The sequence below is a fragment of the Mesoplodon bidens genome (genome assembly GCF_964165515.1).
Source record: "Mesoplodon bidens genome assembly, chromosome: 3".
In the NCBI taxonomy this organism is placed as follows: domain Eukaryota; kingdom Metazoa; phylum Chordata; class Mammalia; order Artiodactyla; family Ziphiidae; genus Mesoplodon; species Mesoplodon bidens.
Genome location: NC_138178.1, coordinates 12,926,445 through 12,948,507, shown reverse-complemented (window position 1 = coordinate 12,948,507; position 22,063 = coordinate 12,926,445). Strand labels below are relative to the sequence as shown.

Here is a 22,063-nt window from a genome sequence, read left to right as displayed (position 1 = left end):
TCAGAAACTGCCAACCCAAGAGGGACACTCTGACCCTCCTTTCTGTCTCCCTGAAAGCAAGAAATAAATTCCCATGAAAGATGCCCTCCTGGCCTGTGGAGGTGGAAGGACACCCTTATCACCAGAGATAGGGAGTTGCGGCCAGAAGCCTATATAAACAAACCTGGTTACTTCTTTCACGGAGGACCCCAAGCCCAAACTCTGTTCAAATTCTTCACTAATTGGGTACTCCAAACCTAAGTTTCTTTGTCCCATCAATTCCTTGCAAATTGGGTTTTTTGTCTAAAACATGTAAAAGCTGCCTGCTTTGGCCACTCTGTAGGTCCCGTTTCTGTGAGATCTCTGTGCGCATGAATTAAAACGTGTTTCTGTTTCTCTGGTGAACCGTCTTGTGTGGATCTGATTCTTAGTCCAGCCACGTGAACTCAGCAGGGGGAGAGGAGGAGATTTCTCCCTCACGGACGGCGCTGATTCCTTCGCAACTGGGCTGTCATTCTGTGATGCCACACCCAAGAGCTGTTCATAATTTTATGCTCCAAAAACACTTCATACAAGTGACAACTGAAGAGGTGAGACAACAAATACTAAGCATTTTAGGGTAGTTTTGTTTTATCAAATTCTCGCCCCAGCCTGGGGACAACTGGCCATAGGAAGTAAAAGTTCTACACGTAGACAAAGGTAGTGGATCTTTTTGAGGCATCTCAGACGCAGTGTTCGGAGCACAAGCCCATGTGCTTGGGGTTGCTGGGAGGACCCCACTGAGTCTACAACACTGCCTGGCACTTGGTCAGCGAGCCTGGCTGTCACTGTCATCAATATCCCCGGGGTGCTGCTCCAGAGAAGACCCTTAGTAAATCTTTGCTGACTTTCATTTAAAACAAACTGTGGTTACATCAAAATGTGATTATTTAGATAAATAATTACTCGGGATGCCATGTACAACATGATAAATATAATTAATGCTGCTGTGTGTTATATATGAAAGCTGTTAAGGGAGGAAATCCTAAGAGTTCTCATCACAAGGAAAAATATTTTTTTTTCTATTTCTTTAATGTTGTGTCTCTATGAGATGATGGATGTTCACTAAACTTACTGTGACAATCACTTCATGACGTATGGAAGTCAAATCATTACACGGTACCCCTTGAACTTACACAGTGCTGTACGTCGATCATATCTCAATAAAACTGGAAAAAAGAGAAATGCTTATTTGGCTTAGAGACCTGATGAGTCTGCAACTAAAGTGAGAAACTACAGCTGACATTCCACAGAGCAGATGCACTGCAGCTGAGAGTCCAAGGCAACCCCGAGCGCCTGGAAAATTTCTGGCCACAAATTACAGCCCGGACCAAAGAACTCAGTCCAAAGAGGATGGGGGAAGGAGGCTTGACCAAAACACGATTGTGTTCCAGAAGTTATGTTGCTTCATGACCATTAGCAGACCTAAGACAACGGTACATCACACCTTTTGTTCTGAGAAACTGTGATGATGTCTTTCTCTGGTGTCTCCCCTGCCTTTCCTATAATATCTCTTGTTTACTGTGAACCTTCATTTCCTTAGTGGTTGCAGATTTGCGGAACATTTAGACACTTGCTGACAATGCTGTTCACACAACTTTAGAACTCTGTATATGCTTTTGTTGAGCTCTTTGCAGCAGTATCATGCTCTGCATACATCACTGCTAACCTGTTTGGCATTTACTCACTTTTTACTTATAATGAAACACCATCTTGAAAAAGTCTGAATTTAGAAAGCTAATTAAGAGGTGGTTATTCCACATTAGAAAAGGAGGTGGCTCTAAAGAAGGATTCCCTCAAGTGTTCTTTTCCACGGCCCAACTCTGTCTCTGTCTCTCAATTCAGCAGAGGGCAAAGTTTTTAGGAAGCATAGATTTTTTAACCGATGGAGAAACCATTGAGGAAGGAGCACAACTGTTACATGAAGCAAAGATTATCTCTAATTTCACCAAATACCTGTTGACCTGAACTAAGCTGAAGAGTCTCTCCCTAACTGTCAAGGTTCATTGTTCTCTTCCAAAGGCAACCTCGTACACTGGGTGCTGTGTTCCCCCTGCAAAAATACCAATTTGTGTAAAATCCAGACCTTCCACAGGAGACATTTACTGCTCTTTAAGTGAGGTTTTAAAGATGTAATCTACGTATCTATATTTTTTAGAGTTCTATGTAGTGATGGGAGACTAAGACGAGGGGGTTCAAAACCAAGTGACAGAAACAGACATATGTAAGTTGAGTGAACAGTACCAGCAGCTTTGGTGGGGAGAGAGGGAAAAATAAGTGGAGCACAGGGGATTTGGGGGGCCAGTGAAAATACTCTGGATAATATACTATAATGCTAGATACATGTCATTGTACATTTGTCAAAGCCCATAAAATGTACAGCACAGAGTGAACCCCAATGTAGACTATGGACTCGGGTTGGTAATGAGGTGTCAGTGTTGGTTCATGGACTGGAACGGAGGTACTGCCTGGATGTGCAGGATGGTGATGGTAGGGGTGCGCCTGGGGGCAGGGGGAGGGAGAACTCTGTAACTTTTCCCTCAACTTTGTTCTGAATCTGAAATATCTCTAAAATATAAAGTCTACTAATTTTAAAAAAAAGTGCTACCAGCATCAGGTAGGAAGAGACTGTTATCCACGGAGTTTGTCTGAGGAGATGCTGGAGCTGGACCTTGGAGGAGGGAAAGGACTTGGGTTTGGATAAGAAGAGAACGCGGCACTAACGTGGGAAATGACGTGGAGTTTCTTTGTTTTTTTTTTTTGTTTTTTTTTTTTCTTTTTCTTTTTGTTTTGTTTTGTCTGCGCCGCATGGCAGGCGGGATCTTGGTCCCCAGATCAGGGATCTAACCTGCGTCCCACCCACCCCCGCCGCCGGCCGTGGAAGCGCGGAGTCTTAACCACTGGATGGCCAGGGACGTGGAGGACTTCAAGGGACCAACGGACAGGAGTCTGCGTGCCAGGTCGAGAGGGCTGGTCTCTGTTCCGCGGGCAGTGAGGAGGTACAGAAGGCCCGGAGCCAGAGGGTAACAGGACAAGGACCATCTAAGGATTTAGCTCCTTACTATGTGGGCTGGAATTTGGAGCAAGGATGGAGCCTGGAGGCCACAGTGCAGCCTGAGGCAATGAGCTGGGGCACAGGATGTGGCGGCAGGGACCCAGGAGGGGAGGGGGGAAGGGAGGGGCTAAGAACGCTTAAGAGGTTTTTGAGCCTTTGAGACTAGAACAGTGAAGCCATTACCGAAAATAGGAAATACAGAAAGAGAAGTAGATTTAGGGTGCGTAGAAGATGTATTATTTTGGGTGTGCACAGCTTATTCATGTGGAGAAGTCTAACACGCAGCTACAAATGTGGGTCTGAGGCCAAAAATATTTAGAAGTAACCTGTAAAGAGATAGTGATTAAAGCTTTCAGAATAACCGCCGTTATAGAAATTGATAACACTGCAAAGGGACTCATTCAGAATGAAAGAAGAAAATGGCCAGAATCTTCAGGAAGAGGACTCAGCAAAGGAGTCTGAACAGGAGTACTTAGAGACGGAGGAACCAGAAAGCAGCAGGGAATGTTCCCTCCTGGCCATACTCGGGGGATACAGACATCCACCCCTATCATCACAAATCATTCATATGCCCCCTCCCCATTTCACTACAGGGCATAGGTATTGTTAAGGAAAATCTACACTGTTACTTTCTGAAAGTTTACTATCTAGGACAAGGAATACAAATGTGTGCTTCAAATTTGAAGTACAGACTTCTGAACTATAAGTTCAGGGGATAAGTATGTGGTAGACTGCACATTAGTGGTCCCCAGTGGATCCCTTCTCCCACATTCACACCCTCACGTAGCATCTGCCTCGCTGACTCTGGCCTTGGCCTTGCACAAGGCTCGTTTTGGCCAGTGGGACATCAGCGGAGGAGACAAGACCATAAGCACAAGCCTGACAAGTTTCTGTGCCCTGGGCTTGTCCTTCTGGGCTGCCGCTGCTGTGACAACCTCAGCTGACCACTAGACACTTGAGAGGGGCCATCAGGGGCCGGCCAGCCTTGGTGGGTTCCCCAGGTAACGGCAGCCGCGTGAGACCAGAAGCACGGCCCTGCAAAGGCTGGCCCAAACTGCAGGATCGTTACCAGATAAAGAGCTGTTGTTTCTAAGCCACTGAGTTTTGGGGTGATTTATTGTACAGCAATAACTAACTGTTGCAGAACATTTTTAAGATGGGGGTAAAGCACCTATACGTGGGGAGACAAAAAAGAGCAAATGTGGAAGAAGTTTGAGGTTCAGAATGAAAGGTTAACTCTGTCTCCACAGAAGACTGAAAATGGCCCCATGATTTGAGACTGGGGTTCATCCCTCTGGCACTGAACACCTTTACCAGACGGCTCTTTTTATTTTTTTAATTTTTATTTATTTTCTGGCCGCGCCTCGTGGCTTGCAGGATCTTAGTTCCCTGACCAGGGATCAAACCCACGCCCCGCAGTGAAAGCACCAAGTCCTAACCACTGGACAGCCAGGGAATTCCCAGATGGCTCTTTTTAAACTGTTACATTCTCACCTGTTGTTTCCATCCATAATAATCTACAAATATGGGTTTCAGAATTTAAGAACATAAAGGTTCTAGAGATGACCAAAAGACAAGGAAATTAAAACCAAAGAAGTGACTCATTTCTAAAGCACCGCAAATTAATTACTTCTAGCATCAAAACCAGAATCCAGAGCTGCTTACCCCTCAGCCCGATGTGCTCTGGGTTGTACAAACCTGCCCGGTCATAACCAGACTCTAGGCATAGTTTAGTGTGTAAGGACTCTATTCACAGACGCACTGTCCTCAAGACAGCCAGCCTTTTTCATGCCCTAGTACACACGGGGTGCATGGTCTTTTCCTCTTTGTCAAGTCAGGCTCAATGGTTGGATGGAATCATCCAGGTGGTGCTCAACGAAGTAACACGGAGCAAGGCAAGGAGCATGAAGTGCACAGGCTAAAAGGTGGCAGTAACCACGGGGCCGAGACAAGCCCAGGTCTCCGGCTGCCACCAGCACCAGAGCAACTGAAAACCACGCTGCTGCAACAATTAGCCTTGATGCACACTGAGTCCCAGGATGTACAGTACTTGTTTACTGAAAGGGTTTCACAATACACTTTGAAACAGGCATTTCTGACTCACAGGATGATTTGAATGGATAATTTGAAAATAAGCGCAAAGGCAGTTCTGTGATGGCTCTACAAACAAACACTGTCTCTGGAAAATCTGCCCTTTGGTGACCCAGCGCTCCGCAGCGTGGCTGCCCTGTTCTCTCCTCACCCCTCTTTCTGAACGGTCCCCCGGGTTCACTGTAAACCTACAGTGGAATTTGCACTAATGATCTCCATCGGGGCTCCAGGAGGGTTGCATTTTGGGTAATAACCTGCATTTTGAAGCAAGTTTCATCTCCCTGGTTGAGTGTCCTTGCTAAGAATAAGTTAATATAATTAAAGTAAAAAGGACTGGGACTTCCCTCGTGGCGCAGTGGCTGAGAATCCGCCTCCCAATGCAGGAAACACGGGTTCAAGCCCGGGTCCGGGAAGATCCCACATGCTGCGGAGCAACTAAGCCCGTGCACCACAATTACTGAGCCTGTGCTCTAGAGCCCGTGAGCCACAACTACTGAGCCCACGTGCTGCAACTTCTGAAGCCCGTGTGCCTAGAGCCCGTGCCCCGCAACGAGAGAAGCCACCGCAATGAGAAGACCGCAAACCGCAACGAAGAGTAGCCCCCGCTCACTGCAACTAGAGAAAGCAGCAATGAAGACCCAACACAACCAAAAATAAATAGATAAATAAATAAATGAAATAAAAATAAAAAGCATTAGGTTTTGATTTTAAAAACACTATATGGGGGCTTCCCTGGTGGCGCAGTGGTTGAGAGTCTGCCTACCAATGCAGGGGACACGGGTTCGAGCCCTGGTCTGGGAAGATCCCACATGCCGTGGAGCAACTAGGCCCGTGAGCCACAACTGAGCCTGCACGTCTGGAGCCTGTGCTCCACAACAAGAGAGGTCGCGACAGTGAGAGGCCCGCGCACCGTGATGAAGAGTGGCCCCCGCTTGCCACAACTAGAGAAAGCCCGCGCACAGAAATGAAGACCCAACACAGCAAAAATAACAAACAAATAAATAAATAAATAAAAATCCACCTTCCTGATGAGGTAGATTAAGCAATGTTTATAAAAACACTATATGATATAAAATTAGGTGTAGAGATATTAAAAGCACATCATATTAAATGAACTCCATTGTCTCTACCACACTGTCCCTTTTCTTTGAATAATCTCTTTATAGCTCCCTGTTAAGTTTCTATAAATGTGTGGCCATGTTCTTTGGTTGATTTGACCTAAGCTTATAACCTGTCTCAGTAACTTCTCTCCTCCCCTCTCCACAGAATCAATTTTCCTGACTTCCTGCCTTCAATTATCCTTAAAGGATGTCTTGAAAGTATCCCATGTTTAAGTGTGAAACCAACAGGAAGGGCAGGAAGAGTCCACCACAACCCCTGTCCCTCCTTCCCTCTTCTTTTTTTCCTACTTTCTCTTGATCTCATCTAAACGTCTTTCAAAATAAACATTTAAAATAGAAATTGTCTACTACCATTTCCCTAAATGAACAGGAATGTTTTTAAAGGGAAGGAAAAAGAAAAACACTTTTCTACTATTATTCTACGTTCAATCACAAGAAATTGACACACTTTTTTGGTTTTTGTTTTAGAAGAATTCCGTGGGGCCTTGAAGCTCAAAGAAGGAGATGGTCTAAAAATCACAGTGTCTTAGAATATTTATCACAGTTTTCCTCTAAAATATTAGCAGTGGTAAACCCAAGGAAAAATCTTTCTTGTAACTATCCACATTTTTTAATCTTCACTGATCTCCGGCATCTGTTTGAAAATAAATAAAAGTATTTTTGTTAACAGCACCCTGAGGGTGTGCTGTGACTAACAGGGTAGTTAAGCTGGCAGGTATATTCTCGAGGCCAGAGCCAGATGCACTAGCCTGTACCTTCAACCAGAGGCAGCAAAATTAAATTCGCTTGATTAATAGACAGAGAAGACAAACTTACAGTTACCAAAGGGGAAAGGTGTGAGTGTGGAGGGGATAAACTGGGAGCATGGGATTAACAGATACACACAACTATACATAAGATAGATAAACAACAGTGACCCACTAGATAGCACAGGGAACTATACTCAGTGTCTTGTAATAATCTATATATCTATATATCTATATGTAGATATATAGAGATATATATATTTCTGAATCACTTTGCTGTATACCAGAAACTAACACAACATTGTAAATCAACTATACTTTAATCAATCAATCAATAGTCTGGTTATACTGATAGGAAAAACAATTACTCAAACATGTGATCAGAGTTGGCAGGGCGGGGCTGGGGAATCCTCAGTTAAAGGACACCCATCAAATCGAAGATATCAGAGGAAAAAAATAAAGTAAAAGGCAAATACAGATAATCCAATGAGACCAGGAAACAATACCTGAAGCACATTTAGATCACTGTCAACTTTTACCATGAAAGTAAGCAAACCAAAAGGTGCTCACAGAAACCACAGCTCAGCTTGTCAAAAACTCCCTCCTGGGCGCCCCTGTTTATACTTAAGAGAAATCAAAGGAGGTTTAAAAAGAATTAACATTTTAATTAATTGAGAGACAAAATAAATGCATTTCTCTTACTTTCACCATTCAAGGGTCATGATCAAGAGCTTTTTAAAAAAAGTATGTATATCCTCAACTTCTATCAGGTCCAAAAAGACTTGGAAATGAGTAAGGAAAAAAGTGGATAACACACCCAAGAATGCAAATCGGTAAAAACACAGAGCGTGCACCATCACAGATGAATACCGTATCTAAAATTTCTTTAAAATTAGAGCACAATTTTTCCAAGCCCAAAATGCCTCTAAGTTTCCCAATCAAAACACTTATTTGCTATAGCTATAAAAAGAAGTACCTATAGCTTAAAACTGAGCATCTTTTTTAGTGATCTCTTACTTCAATACGCATAAGAGGACTTTTATGAACACCGAGGAAACTGAAAAGTTGTATTTAATTCATAGAAGCGGGAACAATTAGTCGTGCGATGTCTTCATCTACACAAATCCACAATCTCTCCAAGCAGAACACACAGAACACGAGAAGGAAATTACTATGCTGAAGTTCATCCAACTCACAGCTGTATTCCAATTTTCAAACTTAATTAAAACTGGCAGTTTTACTGAGAAGAATCAAATTTCAATCAAATGGGTATGTTGTCTTTTTTTTTTAAGAAAAAGAAAAAGAAAAATCAAGATGTCCCAAGCAAAGGATTAACAGAGCTTTGATTAGAATTGAGAGCCACGAGTTAAACAGGTGTTTTGAATTACCACTTTTATTAAAACACAATCCTTTACATGAAGCTCACTGGATTTTTCATTAGTTCTAGAATACTGAAAGAAAATGTTTGTTTGCCTTAACATAATAGGGACTCATAAATCATGGAAGAATGATGACGGTATTACATCTGGGAAATTCACGCCTTCAATATCTCCCTTGGTAGCAGCACCAGGTATTTTAGAACCAAAAGAAACCTTGGCAACAATCAAGTGCTTTCTACAGACACAAGAGCATCCCAGTCCTGGGGCAGGGCGAAATGAGAAATGAGATTCATCCCATAGACGTGTCAGCTTGTTGGCCAACACGTCTTTTTTCATGGGAATAAAAAATTAGGGGAAAGCATTTAAGGAGCAGCAGAATAGGCTGGCAGGACGGCAGCTGTGGCAGGCAGACAGGCTGGCCGAGACCCCCTGCCCCACAAAGGACCCCGGGAGTGGATTATGCTGATGCTGTGTAATAAGGCAGCACTCCCAGTGACCTGGGCACCGCCCTGGGGACTTGCCGGCCCTCTTCATGGAGTTCTGCTGAAAAAGACAATTATGGGCACATCCTAATATTCAGGCTTCTTGCTCGATCCAATTTATTTACCTTCTTCTCAGCCTGTGGGAAAATGGAATCTAGACTCCAGTGATTGACACTAAGTTGCTTAAACATGGCTCCGTTTTGTATTCCCTATTGCAAAGCAGAAGTAAAGTGCAGCTTAGATAAAGGAGAAGCAGTCGTAGTTAGATGAAAGAGAACGATATTTAAGACTCTATATGAACATGTAGCAAAGAGGTGGAGCCCAATGAGATCTAGGGGAAAATTATCAAACAAAAAGGCAATACACAGTTCCAAGAAGCAAGAGAAAGATTTGGGGGAAAAAAATACGTAATATGTTCCACATTCCATTTTGAAAAAAATATTGTAATGCCTCTATCATATCAAACCTTATCAAATAGAAAAGTGCAACGTATGCTTGTAGGGCAACAGCACTTTTAAAATTTATCATCAAATCTCATGGTAAATTTATAATATTCTATAACAAATGATGCTGCAGACAGAAAAGCAGTTTTAGATTCAGAGGGTACCCAGTACCCTACAGACCCCCTAATATAACTCCCTCATTTTATAAATGAAGAAACAGGCTCGAGGGCATTTTGAAATGGTCCTGAGCTTACCAAGGCCACTGTGTCACAGCAAACACAGTCTGTCTCAGAAAAGGGATCCTCAGAGATCACATTAAGCTGATGACACTGGCATAAGAAGTGAACCGTTACTGTCTTCAAGAGACCTCATATTTACTCATCTCATGCACACTCAGCCCCTCTTTTTTTTTTTTTTTTTTTTTTTCTTTTTGCGGTATGTGGGCCTCTCACTGCTGTGGCCTCTCCCGTTGCGGAGCACAGGCTCCGGACGCGCAGGCCCAGCGGCCATGGCTCACGGGCCCAGCCGCTCCGCGGCATGCGGGATCCTCCCAGACCGGGGCACGAACCCGTAATCCCCTGCATCGGCAGGCGGACTCTCAACCACTGCGCCACCAGGGAGGCCCATCAGCCCCTCTTTTGAATGCCCTGCTCACCACTCACATCCCTCCCTCACCCACCTGTTTAACACAGGAGTAAGGACTCTACTGACATATACTAGGACCCTATTCCCTGGTCGTCAGACTTCCCCACTCCCTGCCAAAGCTGCCCTGTTCAGGGCTGGCCCCAGCCCCACGCAGGTGCAACGAATCTTTTTCCCCAGGTTGGACTGGGGACCTTCACGCTGGCCTCTCCCTGCCGCTGAATGCTGAGATACAAAGAATGGAGGCTGTCAGCATCCTCCACAATTTGGCCTGGAGGAGGCCGAAGCAGAAGATGAAACAGACAGGTCCTAGCAGCGTCGGTAGCCCTGGTCCCTGCCATGCTGCAGGCTTTGACCTCCAGAAAGCACCCTAGTAGCCTAGAGACGAAGCCCTCTTTCTGCTCAGCTACAATCGGATATAATGTTTAATAATATAATTAACCCAGGTAAAACACTTTTCATTTCATGATCAACTCCCCTAGGAAACTGATAGCCCTGGTAGTGCACAGCAGATCAACAAAGAGGACCACATCTGAAAGCTAACTTTCCACATGCACTATAAAGAAACAACTTCTCTGTTTTCTGCAGGCTGGCTCTCTGGTCATGAGGGACCCACCTCTGGGGTCATGATGTGTCTCTCAATGAAGACAGGGCCTGTCCCCAAATGTAGCTGAAGAAAGAGCCAAGAGAAGTGAAGGGAAGGTTAAGATTCCCTTGGAGTTCCAACTCTGTTCTTACTTTAAAAAATAATTTGATAAACAACAAGGTCCTACTGTGTACCACAGAGAACTATATTCAGTAATTTGTGACAAACCATAACGGAAAAGAACATGAAAAAGAACATATACATAAAACTGAGTCACTTTGCTGTACAGAAGAAATTAACACAACATTGTAAATCAACTACACTTCAATATAATTTTTTTTATTAAAAAAATAATTCGGGGCTTCCCTGGTGGCGCAGTGGTTGAGAGTCCGCCTGCCGATGCAGGGGACACGGGTTCGTGCCCCGGTCTGGGAAGATCCCACATGCCGCGGAGCGGCTGGGCCCGTGAGCCATGGCTGCTGAGCCTGCGAATCCGGAGCCTGTTCTCTGCAAGGGGAGAGGCCACAACAGTGAGAGGCCCGCCTACCGCAAAAAAAAAAAAAAAAAAAAAAAAAAAAAAAAATAATTCAAACAGTCTGATACTGCATTTTTATTCTTTCACCTCACACAAAAGAAGTTAACTGAGAACTCGTATTTTGCTTGCATTTTGCTTCTAGGTGGGTTTAAGTACACACATTTTTCTTACTAAAAGCCTTGGGCTCTGAGAGACAGGAAGCGGAGGAGTTTGGATGGCAGGAGATCAAGACCACCCTTACTTCTGCTGGGAATACTTGTTGGGAATGCCATCTGTTTATCAGAGTAAAAGCTACAGTCTCTACACTGAGTTTCTAACTTACGAGGGACATGTTTTCCTCCCCTTTTGAACCCGAGCAGGGGTGGGAGCCAGCGTGATCTCCCTGGAAGAATCTCCAGGAAGCTGCTCTCTTTATAACCCCTACCTGCAGAGTTAGGATGACCCCCAAGTGTTAGACGCACACATCAAAGAAAGACCAAGATCATTCTCAAGATAAATTGGCTGACATAGTCTTTTCTTTAATTACTGCCTTCTTTTCTGTAAGAAGACAGTCTTCTTACAGAAAAGAATCAGCAGGAAAAAAACAAACAGGATGAAAGTTGACTAGTCCGTCAACTCGACTGACCCCCATGGATGTTTTCTCTCCTTAAAAAAAATAAACAATATTGTTTACTTACACTACAAAGTTTATTCTAAACAGGATGGATACCCACTTTCTAAAAGAGGCTTTATGGCTCTCTGGCAAAGGCAGAATAAATACAAGGCTTTGGGACTTCCCTGGCGGTCCAGTGGTTAGGACTCCGAGCTTTCACTGCCGAGGGCATGGGCTCAATCCCTGGAACTAAGATTCTGCAAGCCTCGAGGTGTGGCAGAAAAAAAAAATCCCACAAAACATACAAGGTTTCATAACTCCCATTGTCATTATTCTTCTCATTGTTTCCTGAGCTCCAAGAAGCCTATTAAGAGTGCGTATTTGTGCCCACATGCCTGTCATTCAGTAGCACCAGCAAGGAGGGAGGATCACATTCTAAGTCTTCCCAGATAATTCGGTGTCTAAATAGTGTGTGTGTGTGTGTGTGTGTGTGTGTGTGTGAATAGTGTGTGTGTGTGTGTGTGTGTGTGTGTGTTTTCCTGCTTTCTCATAAAGTAGATGTGCCATTATTTTGCAAAAGGGTTTGGGATGTAGGTAGAGGCAGGGACACAGACAAGAAAAAGAAAGGAACATCAGGAGGTTTTAGTTAAACACGCACTCGCACGATTCGATGGTTAAGGCATCCCCTCTCAAACCCCACCTGAGACCCATCACAACGTGAAAGACAATAACAGAAAAAAAATGACAAGTATTCAGTGTGCCTTCAACTATATGGAAAAAACGAAAAGTGACTGGTGCAATGGTTGACAGGAAATGCTTCTTCCCACAACTAGCCATCACATCTGTGTTCCAAGTGACAAGGGAATCGCCCCTGAAAGGTCACAGAGGATGGGACTGTGGAGACTTTCTGCGCATCGGGTCCATTGAGGAAGCTGGCAAATTAGGCCACAGTGACCCAATGAAAATATGCTACTGACAACAAGTATATGCCAAGTGACCCTTTGGGATTTCATGCAATAAAATCTCCAGTGAGTAACAGAAGTCAGCCTTAGCCCTGGAAGCAGAAGGCTGAGAACAACAAAACAAATACAATGTGAGAAAAGAATTAAGAATTATGTTCCAAGAAAAGCATTTAGAAGATAAAAATAAAATATCAAGGAGAACATCTCAACCATATCTTTTACTCCTGGGGAATCATCCTAAAAACCCTCCCGAATCCTTTCCTACATCTACCCATCCTTGAAGGCTGTTCAAATTTGCTCTCTCTCCCCCTCAAAGCCATCCTGGGATGTTCCAGCCTGACTGATCTTCCTGCCAGTCACTGAGCCTCTGCAGGATATTAACAGACCATTCAGTGTTTATACATATAGTTTTCTCTCTCTTTTTCTGCAAAGGTTGTATCTTAAAATAGACTGAGTAAAGTAAAAAGGAAAAAAATATTAGGCACCAAATAATCAGTGATATTATGAATAGAAAATATTCGGACAACAAAAACAACTAGCACTCATTTAAATGAAGGGGCAAATCTGCATAATGCAGTCATTCTGTGAATCTTCTGTTAGCCAACATTAAATGGCCCTTAGGTTATTACTGTATCAAAGAAGAGGAAAAGTAATATCAAGGAATTTTCTTCCATGGAACAGCTTCTTTTCATTATTCCTCTTATTCAAATTTTTATGAATATCTTTGAAGATCTTTAACCACTTGTCCCAGACAATGAACTCTCACTCTCTGCGTCTTCTAAGTATTTTTCCTCAGACTGAAAAACAATCATTAATTTGAGTTTGACTCTTTTTGGTCATTTCATAAATCTCTCTGATTTTATGGGAGGGGATCCTGGAACACTTTTTTTTTTTTTTTTCTTTTTGTGGTATGCGGGCCTCTCACTGTTGTGGCCTCTCCCGTTGCGGAGCACAGGCTCCGGACGCGCAGGCCCAGCGGCCACGGCTCACGGGCCCAGCCGCTCCGCGGCATATGGGATCTTCCCGGACCGGGGCACGAACCCGTATCCCCTGCATCGGCAGGCGGACTCTCAACCACTGCGCCACCAGGGAGGCCCACTTTTTTTTTTTAAATGCAGTTTAACTCCAGGAAGAACAGAAAATTGATTAACCACAATCAAACATTACGAAAATTTCTTGCTCTTTGTGGTCTGAAACAGGCATGTTTTTTCCCCTTGCTTCAAGGCAACAAATATAATTAAATGTAACTATTTAAAACCTACTCCAAGCCTAACTAGCAAGAAGTGTCTTTGCCAGACCACAATGTCTATGAGAGATCAATTTGGCCAATAAAAGCTGGAGAAACACATTCCTGAAATAAGAAAGCAGAGAGATGTTTCTGATTATGAGAATGTAGCCCAAAGATATTTGCTTAGGGGCAATAAGCACATTCTTGATACCAATACCTTACCATCAAGAAGTAATCTCAAAAATCTCATTTTTACAAGTCGGAAAGCGCTGATTTAAAAAAATCACTAACACAGGCACTGGGATATTTTCATTCATAGTGCTAATTGGAGTTTAGCTTATATGTCATTCAATTTTTCAGAAAATTTCTCCAAATTCTTGCACATGTGAGACTGAGCATGCATGCATTTGTTTAATGGATTCTCTAGAAGGCTTTGCCAAATTCTAAATGTTCCGTCATGCATTTATTCACCAGTTAGCAAGCAACTTATGAATAATTTAACATTTTCCAGTATTCCACTGACTATCAGATGAATCTATGATGTCTCGAAGTTTCTTTCTCCTTCAACTATAATTTTTCGATTCAAGAAAAGTTTCTTTGTTAGGTTCACATTTTGAAAATATTAACTTGGCTATCAAATGATTCATGTTCCACATATAAAGGGCAGAGTGATGGGAATCACTGTGGAATGTGAGAAAATATTCTGAGCCCAAATACATGCCAAATTGCCGTTTCTTTTCTATGCAAGTGCCATGTTGCGTCTGGTAACTTGTCTAGCCATGGGGCCCATGGCTACACAACGCAACAGGGGATTAACTCGATAGAAGGAACAAAACGTGACTCCTTGTGCAGTGTGGGAGGGAGGTCTGACCCTAGACAAAATGCTTAAGTAGATTTTTTCTTCAGCAAACGACCACCAGCCGCTTCTTTTCTGTGTTTCCCTTAAGGTCATTCACACCACCCTCCCCTCCTATCTGGCTGCAGGAAACCAACAAGAGCACCCCCAGTCTCTCTGTTAAGTTATCTGTACTTGTTCATCCCTTGGGGACTTCTCAGGTGACAGACAGCTGATCTGATGATCCATCAGAGGAATTTATTAGGGGGTGTCAATGTCAGGTCACTCTTTTTCTTAGCCTCAGTTTTCTCAGCTGTAAAATGGAAACAGGCACCATGAAATATCAGGGCACACTGTAACAGTGCTCTATCGATGTGAGGCCATATTTGAGCTGGATTTTGTTAATAATCGGGATTTCTGGTCTCAAAAGTATAGTCTCACGTTTAGGTATCACTCACGGTATGCCGTTGACAGTTAACATGACAGAAATAAATTCATTATTTTTAAATATTTATTTATTTATTATTATTGTCATTTGGCTGTGTCGGGTCTCAGTTGCGGCATGCGGGATCTTCGTTGCAGCATGTGGGCTCTTCGTTGCAGCGCACGGGCTTCTCTCTAGTTGTGGCATGCGGGTTTTCTCTCTGAAGTTTGTGGCACGCAGGCTCTCTCGAGGTGCGCAAGCTCAACAGTTGTGGCTCGCGGGCTTAGTTGCTCCGCAGCATGTGAGATCTTAGTTCCCTGACCAGGGATCAAACCCACGTCCCCTGCATTGGAAGGCAGATTCTTTACCACTGGACCACCAGGGAAGTCCCAAATTCATTATTTTAAATGAACTTTTCTAGGCGTGGTCTAGCTGCTAGCAGAACTGGACATACTGAATTCATCTCTCCAGTTTTTAGAAGTGGTCTATTCCAAAAAATAAAGATTCCCCACCAAACTTGATGAAGTGTTTCCTCTTTTTTGGAAATATACTGATTTTGCTTGAATTTTTTTTTTCCATCTTTTACTGGCTGTCCCCGCTCTGGCCCATTTCTACGTGTCAGGGTTGGCTGGGCTCAGGCCCTCTCGTGCTACATCCTCTCCCAAGGCTCCCTCTTCTGCTGCTGGATGTGACAACTTCTGATTTATAACCCCAGCTCACACTTTCCTCTGATCCAGTGTCTTTCCTGACAGCTCCATGGAGATGGGTCAAAAGCACTCACTACCCAGTTAATTATGCCAGAACCCAGGAAACTTTATTCTTTTTTTTTTTTTTTTTAAAGTCTACAGTGGGGCAGGGAATCTGTATTTTTTTAAATTAATTAATTAATTAATTTTTATTTTTGGCTGTGTTGGGTCTTCGTTTCTGTGCAAGGGCTTTCTCTAGTTGTGGCAAGCGGGTGCCGCTCTTCATCGCGGTGCGCAGGCCTCTCACTATTGCGGCCTCTCTTGTTGCGGAGCACAGGCTCCAGACGCGCAGGCTCAGCGGCCATGGCTCACGGGCCTAGTTGCTCCGCGGCATGTTGGATCTTCCCAGACCAGGGCTTGAACACACGTCCCCTGCATTAGCAGGCAGATTCTCAACCACTGCGCCACCAGGGAAGCCCCAGGAAACTTTACTCTTGACACTTCTTTCACACTGACCCGTGACACTCAATCACTCCCTGAGTCCTGGAGAGTCCGTTTCCTAAATATGCATCCATATCTGCATCTCTCCATCTCCACCACCATAACCCAAGCCAGCCCCACCACCTGGTCTGTCTACCACACCAGCCTCAAAACTGGTCTCTGCTGGCATCATTTAAAAACACTCATCTGCGGAACTTCCCTGGTGGTCCAGTGGTTAAGACTCCGTGCTCCCAATGCAGGGGGCCCGGGTTCAATCCCTGGTCAGGGAACTTGATCCCGCATGCCACAACTAAGAGTCCGCATGCCGCAACTAAAAGAGCCCACGTGCCATAACTAAGAGCTGGCACAGCCAAATAAATGAATAAATATTTTTTTTAAATCGGGGGTTGTTTAAAAACAAAACACTCATCTCTTATCACTCTATACTCAAAAGATGACTTCCGATTGCTTTCAGGAAACAATCCTTGGGATCTCAAAGCCCTGCCTGATAGGACCCTGCCCAGCTCTGCAGCCCTGTCACCCGTCACTCCCCCAACTGGCCTTCTCGCCTCCTTCCAGTGAGCCTCAGGTCTCATGTGTGCTTCTCTGCCTGGAACTCTCTTACCCACCCCACTTTCTGCTTCACCTTGCAAGCTCACCTCCATCTTTAAGGCTTAAAGGCATCTTCCTTAAGAGCCTTCCTAGCACCCCACCCCCACCTCCAGTTCAGATTAAGTCCACTTATTATTATTATTATTACTCTTTTTTTTTTTTGCGGTACGCGGGCCTCTCACTGTTGCGGCTTCTCCTGTTGCGGAGCACAGGCTCCGGACACGCAGGCTCAGCGGCCATGGCTCACAGGCCCAGCCGCTCCGCGGCATGTGGGATCTTCCTGGACCGGGGCACAAACCCATGTCCCCTGCATCGGCAGGCGGACTCTCAACCACTGCGCCACCAGGGAAGCCCAACGATTGCTTTTAAGATAGTCAAATGTGTCTTAAAACTCAGAATCAAAAAAGTCTGTCACTTGGATAAAGAATATGCGGTACATATATACAATGGAATACTGTTCAGCCATAAAAAAAAGAATGAAATAACGCCATTTGCAGCAACATGGATGGACCTAGAGATTATCATACTAAGTGAAGTAAGTCAGAAAGAGAAAGACAAATATCATTTGATATCACTTACATGTGGAATCTAAAATATGGCACAAATGAACCTATCTATGAAACAGAAACAGACTCACAAACACAGAGAACAGACTTGCAGTTGCTGAGGGGGAGGGGGTGGGGGAAGGATGGAGTGGGAGTTTGGGGTTAGCAGATGCAAACTGGTATATATGGAATGGATAAACAACAAGGTCCTACTGTATAGCTCAGGGAACTATATTCAGTGTCCTGTGATAAACCAGAAAGGAAAAGAATATGAAAAAGAATGTATATGTATAACTGAATCACTTTGCTGTACAGCAGAAATAAACACAACACTGTACATCAACTATACTTCAATAAAAATATTTTTTTTAAAAGTCTATTGGGCTTCCCCGGTGGCGCAGTGGTTGGGAGTCCGCCTGCCGATGCGGGGGACGCGGGTTCGTGCCCCGGTCCGGGAAGATCCCACATGCCGCGGAGCGGCTGGGCCCGTGAGCCATGGCCGCTGAGCCTGCGCGTCCGGAGCCTGTGCTCCGCAACGGGAGAGGCCACAACAGTGAGAGGCCCGCATACCGCAAAAAAATAAAATAAAATAAAAAAATAAATAAAAAGTCTATTACTGTGTGCTAAGGTCCATCTTAGAACTCAGGTTATATTTATTATGTGCGACACCGGGAAATGGAAAACGATAGCTGGTTCGATGAACAGAAAACAAATACTTCTCAATGGAAAATGCTGCTCCGTGCTCTACTTCGAAGTTGCTTTAAAATGTTTATGAGAAAGGCCACCCCTGGGGGTATGAATCCAACTGGATGTAAGTGAAGTTCAGGGCCTCACCAAAGACAACTCTGAGAAGGTGTCCCGAGCCCCGGAGCCAGGCGGATGCAGAAACCTAACTCTCAAACTTCTCAATCCTTCTGTCTTCTGTGCACTGCCCAGTGTCGCCGGGGAGGTGAACTACCAGCATCAGCAGGCTACAGGTTCCACCCTGCAATCTTCCTCCTTTCTCAGAGACTTCAGTCAGCAGGGACACTGCGCACGCTGCCCTGAGACAGAGAGAAGAGGGGAAGGTTGCTTCCTGCCCATCAGCAGCTTCTAACGTGGTGGTGAGAAAACGACTGGGGGTAAACTTGCACAGACACCTCTTCTGTCGGCTTAAAGAATCCTGCTGGGAGGCGGTGCTCTGATCTGAGATTCGCACCATAGCTCTGACAGATGTCAATCTGACACTCCCAAACTTGGTGGAGACTTTGGTGAAGGTCTGCAATCTGAACAACTGTAGGTCAGAAGGATCTGGAGGTCAGTATTAATGCCAAGACCAAACAGCTGTAGCCTCTGAAGTGACCATACGTTTCGTAAAGTTGGATTTTTGGGCAAGTGCATCAGTGTCCCTGCTTGCCAAGGGGCATAGATTTTAATAACTCGGAATAAAGGAAATCTCCTGGCTAGGGGTTCTGGAATGGTAAACGACTTTCTGCTGGGCAGAGATGCCCAAGGCCATTCCTATTTCCAATTTAATTTTGGAAAACAGATGTTTCAGGAAATTTTTCAGGAAAATTTAACCTCATAATTATTTCCAGAAATGCCATGAAAAGGTTCCTGAAGGATGAAAATGATTTTATTTCCCCAAGGTCGGCTGGTCAGTTACTCAGCACTTCTTGAACTTTCCCCTAGGAGAAACGTCAACCGTTAAGGAAATGGAAAACACAGCTCGTGCTTTCCAAGAACTTACAGTGTAAGGAGGAGGGGAAAAAACGGAGAAACACAGATCCTTAGTGGACAAATGATTCCAATCACAAAGTATAAAAAATTACAAACTAGAGAATTCTATTAACAACTACATCTATGAAAGGTGTTCTCAACACCGGCTAAGATTTCAGAATTTAAAATGTGTTGGGAGGGACGGTGGTTAGCTAGACTGAAGAGAACTAATCTAGTTGTCTCTGAGAAGCAAGGCCTTCAAATGGTGGTAACTTACAAAGAGATGCAAGGGCGGGGGGGTCACCATGTAATTCCCAGCAAAGGATCTGGTCCTTCCGCTGGTGAGACTGAAGCACTCCCTAAAGTGTGAATCAACCCAGTGCCATAGAAAGTAAACTGATTGGGAGCCCCAGGACATGGTTATGTAATTCCAGGCGAGTGAAAACCCCTTAGCCCTCTCCTCACACTTTGAAATAGGGGTTAGAACATTGTCTGGCTATATCACAAGGTATCCAACGAGATGTGTGAGACTGTTTTGAAAACTAGGAAGGGTTACGCCTGTGACTCTTCAAGTTGAAGCCAAAGAGGAAGGTCCTGGCAAGAGCAGGTCTGGAGCTTCGCCGAGGAAAAGGCAGGGGAAAGAAATCAGGGGATGAAGGAAACAGTGCCTCTTGAGAGGGAGGAGATGGGGCACTGCAAGATAAGTTGACGGAGGTCTTGGGGTACCACCAGGTGGAAGAATGATTGGACCCAACGCCAAGGAGGCGGAGCTCCCTAGATTTCTAGGGAAGGAGGAGTTCTTAAACCAATGGGAAAGGCACTGTGGAAAGTTTTGCTAACACTGCGCCTGTCTCTGCACACCTGGATGGCATCTTCCAGGCTGGAGCTCTTTGCAGGAGTGGAAGGCCTGTCTGTGACCTCTGCCCTGACTTTCACAACTGCAGAGATTCCTGCTCGACCTCTGCAGAAGCCTGATGCTCCATGTTTCAGACACCACCACCTCTTGATTTAGCTGGTTCACAGCTGTGTGGTCCATTTTATTTGTTTTGAAAATACAGGTGAGTCTCAAGAACAGAGGCAACCACATATCATTTTGATGGATTTCCTTCTAGGCTTTTTGGGTTCAAGGTCGTTTGCAGATGGCTGAGCCCCTAACTGTAGGGGTTTACTGAAACCATCCTGCAGCCTACGTTTCTCCTTTAAAAAGTCTTCAAAATATTTTGGTGCATAGGTACTCAGTAACTATTTATTGAAAGGTAAACATGACTAAATGGCTAGAAAATATTCTAACATGCATCTGAACCATAATTCATCATTAAAAAAAATACTGTTGACCCCCATATTTTGTCACACCCATGATTTGCTCGGGTGGAGGGTTTAGTTTCTCAGTTCCTTTATCAGGCTAACGGCTGGGTCTATTACGTAGTGTTGCTTTATTCCTGGAGACTCACAAAGGATTGGAAGGGACACCATTAATTCTGACAGCATGAGCATCCCTGCCATCAGCCTCGTCAGCATCTTGGGAGAGTCAAACCAAGATTTCTACCCATCTTTAAGGACCAAGTTCACGTGCGTCTGCTCTAAGAAGCTTTAACGCCCTCATCACTCCAGCCCTCAGTTGAGAGCCCTACTCTCAACTCCTATAGCACAACTGTTTAATGTCATGTTATTTTTTTTCCTCTTGGATTAGTCCTGTCTCCCTGTGATGGACACCTGCTGTTCTTGCCACTCAGCATCTATTCAGCTCCTTCCGGTGACGGCATCCCGTGTCCTTACCTGGGGCAAGCAGCCCCTCTCTGCTTTCCAGCCCAGCCCCAGAAGTGGAACACGTGAACACCATCAGGGATAGAGGACCCAGTCTGAACCAGTGACAGGCCCAAGACTTTTATTCAGACTTTTATTAGGGCAAGAGACACTTTCCTGCTGGACTCAGCGATGAAAAATGTAGAGCTGGGGCACTCCGAGCCATCTTGCCACCACAAGGGTGAAGATAAAGCAAACACTAAGCAAGTGGCGTTGAGATAAAAAGGAAGACGCAGGGAGTGGTGAACTCTGGGAGCCTCTAGGCTGAACGACACCTGGATTCTGTACATGTGGGTCAGGAAGTGCCCTTCTTGATCAAGCCAGCTTGAGGTATTAAAACTGATCTTAGAGTCCTAAATTATTTGCCAATTGGATTTTAAACTCCCTGAGCCTAAGTAAGTGTCCTCTGGCTCCCAACAATATTGAGAACAGTGTTCGATGTTTAATGTAGACCTTGGATCTAGGAATATGTTTTATTTTGTTTTGTTTCTGTCCCAGCACCTAATACTGCGAAGGACACACCGAACATCTGTTTGTTACTTTTCAGAACTCGTACTTCCAAATGGAATAAGACACTCTCCTAAGTATCAACCCCAACACAGCCTGCTGGTGGAGACAGTGCTTCTTGCCCTCTGCCTATCCCTCTGGGCGTCCAGGAAGAACAGGTGAGAATAACCCCAGATCACTTAGGGAGATGAGTGATTTTTTAGGAACAAAGCACCAGTCTTCTGTCAACACCTCCAAATTTCAAGGGACTAACATTTGCCTTTTCAAGGAACTTCTTAAATTTTATTTTTTACTTCTGTGGGGCTATAACAATTCCTCCAAGAGCAATTTCAGATTTCTCTCTTCACCTGAAGGATTCCAAAAGGATGTCTTTAATCTCCACACTCCAAAGCAAAGAAAAAGACCCATGTTACTGAAAGAAAGACTATTTTTGCAAAAACAAAACCAAAAAAGACTAAAAACTAGAACTAATTTAGAGTCTATAACACTAAATGTTCTGTCTTTCTTCCTTTTTTTTTTTATTGTGGAAGGAACACTTAACATGAGATCTGCCCTCTTAAAATGTTTAAGTGTACGATACAGTATTGTTAACT

The 22,063-nt window shown here is 44.3% G+C and overlaps 1 protein-coding gene across 1 annotated transcript in view; it reads right to left on the bottom strand.

The window, feature by feature from the left end:
- Window positions 1-22,063, bottom strand: part of PIP4K2A (phosphatidylinositol-5-phosphate 4-kinase type 2 alpha) — a 179,497-nt gene that overhangs the window by 106,573 nt on the left and 50,861 nt on the right. The window lies entirely within an intron of this gene.